A 6,972-nucleotide genomic window follows, 5' to 3' on the forward strand; every position below is an offset into this window, starting at 1 on the left:
TGCTTGATGTTCTGAGTAGGCTCCCAATTCACAATTGCAGAAACCTTGTCCGGATTAACAGCAATGCCCTTGGCAGAGATGATGTGTCAAGGTAAATAACTTCATCAAGCCAAAACTCACATTTGAAGAATTTTTCATAGAACTGATACTCTCTGATCTTGTCGAGCACCAATCGCAAATGTTTGGCATGATCCTTCTTATTCTTGGAGAACACCAAGATATCATCAAGATACACCAGGATGAATTCATTGGTGTAGGGGTTGAAGATGAAGTTCATCATGCAAGAGAATGTTGGAGGGGCATTGACAAGACCGAAAGACGTGACAGTATATTCATAAGAACCAAAGCTTGTTCTGAATGCTGTCTTAGGGATATCTTCTTCATGAATGTGAATCTGATGATAACCCATACGGAGGTCAATCTTGGAAAACACTTTTGCACCTTTGAGTTGCTCGAATAGCTCATTGATATTAGGAAGTGGGTACTTATTCTTGATTGTCTTCTTGTTCAATGGACGGTAATCGACGCAAAGTCGGTCCGTGCCATCCTTCTTCTGGACAAAAAGAACACCACAATCCCACGGAGATGAACTTGGTCTGATCAGACCCAAACTCTCTTGTTCATTGAGTTGTTTCTTCAATTCTTTCAGCTCTTTTGGCCCAAGCTTGTATGGACGCTTGCAAACGGGTTCCATACTGGGCTCCAGATCGATAACGAACTCGACTGGCCGGTGAGGAGGCATACCCAGAAGCTCTTCTGGAAAGACTTCTTGATACTCACAAACAACTGGAATCTGAGAAATAGCGTCTAACTCTCCCTTCTCATTAAGAGAGAACAACTGAATGGTTTCATCCCGAGCGGCATAGATGATCACATCCTTAGAAGGGTGTGTTAATTTAATCTCCTTGGAGGCACAATCAAGAGCAGCCTTGTGTTGAGAAAGCCAATCCATGCCAAGAATGAGATCAATATCAGAGTCGCTGAGAACAATTGAGGAAGCCAGGAATTTGTAATTTCCCATCTTGATGGAAACATCCGGAACCACCAAACGAGAACTCAAGTGCTTGCCCGGGGAAACAACCGCTAATGGTTTTTCCAAACGTGTCGAAATGAAATCATGCTTTGTGAAGAACGGTGTTGACATGAAATAATGCGATGCACCAGAATCGAACAAAACTTTAGCAGGAATAGAGTTAACTGGAAGTGTACCCATGATCACATCAGTAGATTCCTCCGCTTGAGCTGCGTTCAACATGTTCACCTTTGCAAACTTGGGATTGTGCTTGACAACTGCATTGTTTGCTGACCTCACAGGAGGAGGAGGCGGAAGGCGCCTCTGGGTGCACTTGTTTGCATAGTGACCTTTCAGACCACACTTGTTGCAAGTAACCTTTGAGAGCGGACGATGATAAGGAGGAGGAGGACCACCTGTCCTCGGAGCTTGAGTCTAAGACTTGTTCTGATAGCCTGGGTTGTGTGGGTGGGAAGATCCATGACCACCTGAGTTCTTCTACTGGTAGGGCTGAAAACGGAGGAGGTGGAGGAAGCCAGAACTTCTGTTGCTTAGCTACCACTTGTGAGGAAGAAGACGAGTGAACTACATCCCTGATTCTCTTCTTTGAAGCCTCACACTTGAGCTGAGCAGCTTCTTGCCTGAGGGCCATGTTATAGAACTGATTGAACTGAGTAGGCTCAACAAGAACGAGAGCTAACTGCAGATCTTCTCTGAGGCCACCCCTGAAGTGATAGATCATGCTCTTTTCATCAGGAACGTCTTTCCTTGCGAAGAAAGCAAGCTTCCGAAACTGGATGTTGCATTGATACACGGACATGCTTCCTTGCTTGAGATTGCGGAATTTGTGATGCTTGCTCTCGACAACACTTGTTGGAATGTGATGAGCTCGAAAGTCTCGACAGAAGTCAGTCCAGGTAATCAGTCGGGCCCCTCTAGAATCTTTGTATTGCTGATACCAATCAGCTGCTTGGTCCTTGAGCTGAAAAGAAGCGAACTTGACGTAGTCCTCAGGCCTGACATTGCTACATTCAAAATGCTTGTTGATGTCCATGAGCCAATCATCGGCGTCCATGGCCTCGGCATAAGCGCTGAAAGACTTTGGCTAATTTGCAAGAAACTGGTTGAGGGTAGCAAACTGAGGCTGATTGTTGAATTGCCCTTGACCTTGATTTCCTTGGTTGCCTCAACCTTGGTTGCGCTGTTGCAAGAGTTGCGAAAGCATCTGGGTATTGGCGTTGGTGGCTGCCATCACAGCTTGCCATGCCTCCAGAGGCGGAGGAGGTGGCGGAGGGTTGGACTGCTCTCCATCAGTGCGTTGCGGATTCAGACGCGTAGGGGGGTCCATCCTAAAGAGGGTGACATCCATTAGAATCATGATAGAAAGATAGACAAGCTGAATCAACGGATAGAAATGTGCAACATATAGTCTTCACAATATCATTCAAACAGAGATTGAACGAATGAATTCCAAAGTTAACAATACATGACCATTAAGGTGAGAAGCCACTTAAAAAGAGTTTGATGAATGAAACAACAAGGTACGACTGGAACAAATAAATGGTAAGGATCGCCCAATCCCATACCAATTATCTGCCAGAAGAATAACTAAGAGCTACTTGAATTCCCACCTATTAACTCCCGAAACTTTCTGGTTATGCAATCTGGTGTTGGGGATACATGGAGGCACAATATATATCACACAACTAACAAGCCCTATGCTCCAACTGTATCCATCCGTCAACACATAACCAAGAAAACTCCGGAAATCGTGTACCTCAACCTTCGAAAAGCATTTGTTATACTAGCTGTGGAAATACTCCCGAACTCCCTCCGCAGTACTGGGTGGCGTCGAGGTTATCTCACCACTAACTGCATAAAAGAGATTTTTGATGTCGGCGAGCTCAGGTATTCCAAAACTGCAACGATAAAATTGTGACGACAACACCTCGGAGCTCAACTCCCCGGGACACTGCCACAACCCCTAAATGTCAGAAGGCACCAAGAACAATGTTCTTGTCATAAGAATATCAGAACGATCCCAATATACCCGCGTAATCCTAATTTTTTTAGTGAAAATGAGGAGAGGAAAGTCAAAACATCTACGTCAGGAGACCTCACCAGAGCGACGAAGGGGGCTGAGGAGTAAAACGAATCCTACTCTCTGATATATATAATCCTAAGACTCAAAACAGTTTTGTTCTAGACTCAACAATGTCAGCGATTCGATCAAGCAGGGGGCTCCTAAGTCGGGATGGCTCTGATTAACAACTTGTAACACCCAAGATGCGGCTATATCTCCCACGTGTCGAGGCACGACTAAGAGGCATAACCGCATTTTGGTATTATCACAAGAAGGGTCATCTTCACACAATCCCATGTAAAATGAAAAAGGAAGGAAATAGTTGGCTTACAATCGCCACGTCACACAATGATCAAATACTTCATACATTAATCAGAGTACACACAAGGTCCGACTACGGACGAATCCAAATGAAATTAAGACAACCCCAAATGCTAAATCCCGATCACGTCCCTACTTGGCACCATTACTGATCATCCGGAAAGGAAACATAGTGATGGCCAAGGTCTTCGTCGAACTCCCACTTGAGCTTGGTGGCATCACCTGCACTGGTATCATCGGCACCTACAACTGTTTTGGTAGTATCCGTTAGTCACGAGGACTCAGCAATCTCAAAACCCGTGAAATCAAGACTATTTAAGCTTATAGGTAGGATGTGGTTATAAGGTGGAGCTGCAGCAGGAACTAAGCAAATATGGTGGCTAACATACAAGAACAAGAGGAAGATGAGAAACTACGCAATGGTCATAAATTAGAAGTGATCAAGAAGTGATCCTGAACTACTTACGTTCAAACATAACCGCACCATGTTCTCTTCCTGAACCTCGTCGAAAAGAGACCATCACGGTTACACACGCGGTTGGTGTATTTTAATTAAGTCAAGTGTCAAGCTCTCTACAACCGGATATTAACAAATTTCCATCTGCCACATAACTGCGGGCACGACTCTTGGAAGTTTAAACCCTGCATGGGTGTCCCAACTTATCCCATGACAAGCTCATGATCCACGGAGACAATCCTCCATCTCGGGACCCTCCGATCAGACTCGGAATCCCGGTGCACAAGACATTTCGACAATGGTAAAACAAGTCCAGCAAGACCTCCCACCGACCTAGCCTGATAGGAGTTGTGCGTATCTCGTTCTCAGGGTACACCGGATGGGTCGGCCTACAGGTATATACCAAATACCTCGAGTTTCCCCAAGGCGGCCCCGCAGTCTGCCCGGTTTGGACCAACACTCATGAGGAGCACTGGCACGGGTTGTTGATTAAGTCCACGGGGTCCAGAAAGTCCCTATGCAAGTTTTTAGTTGTTATTAGGAAATGGTAAAACTAATGTTGGGCCTTGCTGGAGGAGTTTTATTCAAAGCAAACTATCAAGAGGGGCCCATAAACCCTCACCGTGTTAGGGACGCAAAATCAAGGAACATAACACCGGTATGACGGAAACTAGGGCGACAAGAGTGGAACAAAACACCAAGCAAAAGGTCAAGCCTTCCACCCTTTACCAAGTACATAGATGCATTAATTAATAAGAGGTATTGTGATATCCCAACATATCCATGTTCCCACATGGAACAACCTGCAAGGCACCTACAACTAGCAATGCTATAAGTGGGGCTGAGCAAAACCGGTAACATAGCCAAACAACGGTTTGCTAGGGAGGTGGGTTAGAGGCTTGACATGGCAATATGGGAGGCATGATAAACAAGTGGTAGGTAGAGCGACATAGCGATAGAACGAACAACTAGCAAGCAAAGATAGAAGTGATGTCGGGGGTAATGATCATCTTGCCTGCACAGTTCTTAGAGTTGTCAAAAGCTTGCTCCTCGTAAACATACTCGACAGGATCCTCGTTCACGAACTTGTCTCCTGGCTCTACCCAAAGCAAGAACACAAGCAACGGAACAACAATCAATCACGATGCAATGCACAAGCAACATGATGCAAGATATGATGTGCAATACATATGGGTACTCCGGAAGGGAAAATATGATCATGGCATCAACTTGTCAAACCAAGGGTGCCACTGGATAGGTTGAGAGATTTCGGTCGAAATCGATATAAAGATCACCGGAACGGATGCACGATTTGCAAATGACGAGCAAAACAAGAACAATGTGAAACTACGCTTAACAGCATCATAGCACTTAAGATGGATCATGAAAATATGCTACAACACTCCAACATAAAAACAAAACACATGGAAGTGAAGCACAGGTGAAGCTATACAAATCATGAACACTGAGCTCCTCCTAGAACTTACTAGAACAAGTCTAAAACAGCATGGCAAAATGCAAAAGATAACAATTTACAGACTTGGCAGTTTTTCACTGATCTTGACAGAAACAGCATCAGGTAGCAATGTTTAGAGCTAGTAAACTACATGCTACAGGAATGCATTATGGAAAAAAAGGGCATTGCATGCTAGTACTAAAGGCAATGAACAAAAGTCGCTTAGTGAACTTGAGCCAAAGATGCACAGAAAAGATGGTAGTATCAATGCAAACATGGCAAGTGATATGAACAGATTCAGACGGTAGAAAAACATGGCATGGCAGAAATAGATTCATGATAGCAAGTTTGCGAGCTTGTGCCACTCATCACAAGGCATTTCATGGCATAAAAAATCAACTAACAGTAAGAAGACACATTTATGAAGCTAAACATGGAAAAAGCATAGTCATAGGGAGCATGGATCACTAGCAAAACACATGGCAAAAATGCACTTCCTGTTAACAGATTGACAGCAACAATATTTACCAAAAGGAGAGCATGGTAATGATAAGCTACAGTACTCCATAATCACAAGTAATGGCATGAATGGATAGAGCATAACCATATCTTCAAAACACCCTTACTGAAATTCATCAAAATATGCATGGATTTACTAGAGGCAACAAGTCAACATAGCAACCTAATGTAACAGGAAAAGACTTGGCAGAAAAACTAAGTGGCTAACAACAGCAACATCAAGTGGCCTACTTGGCATGCTTTTGCTAGTCACCACAGGGCACATAAAAATGCAAGGCTTGCACCACTGTAAAGATGGCATGAAGATGCTTCTAAAACATGTAGGCATGATGCTCAAAGGATGAACACACAATGCTATGAAAAAGACAAAACAGCAAGTTATGATTGCTTCCAGCATATAACATCATTTAGCACTTTTGCAACGAAGATTGGGGCATCAATATGGACAGTGACATGCACGCAAATGACACTAGCATGTAGAGCATCACGAGAAGAACATTTCGGTATATCATGCACGCAAAACGGAGCTACGAGCGCGGAGTTATGACTTGGCAAAGATGGTCACATGAGATAGATTCCAGGGACTTAGTGAGATTTTCAACCTCGCGAAAAGTCAACGGAGGGGACGTGTCCGGCAAAGCAGATCGGGCGTGGGTTTGGGTGGCGAGGAGGATCCGGGTGGCGAGGTCGACGCCGGCGAGGCAGGACGTGGTGCGGGTCGCCGGAGACGGAGGATCCGGCGACGGCGGGGGTGACGCTGGTGAAGGAGAAGGCGGGCGGTGGGCCTCAGGGCGACGTGCGGCGGGGTCTGGTAGCTGAGGCGGGGGAGCAAGGCGCGGCGGCGGGGTTGGCGGAGCTCGCCGGTGAAGGCGGCGGGCCTCGAGCGCGGGTCGCGGGAGGCGACGATGGCCGATCCTGGCCGGGAGGGCCCCACCTGGGCCCTGGCGGGCCGCATGGTGGTGGGAGTGGCGGTGCTGACATGGCGAGCCCTGATTGGGCGCGAGCAGTGGCGGATGCGTCTGGCCGGCGACGGACGTGTCCGGTGCGGAGGGGGGATGTGGATCTAGGGTTTTTTTCACGAATTTCGGGGAAGAGGGCCTATTTATAGATAGAGGGAGCTAGGA

This window comes from Triticum urartu, chromosome 3, assembly GCF_003073215.2.
Source record: "Triticum urartu cultivar G1812 chromosome 3, Tu2.1, whole genome shotgun sequence".
Lineage (NCBI taxonomy): Eukaryota > Viridiplantae > Streptophyta > Magnoliopsida > Poales > Poaceae > Triticum > Triticum urartu.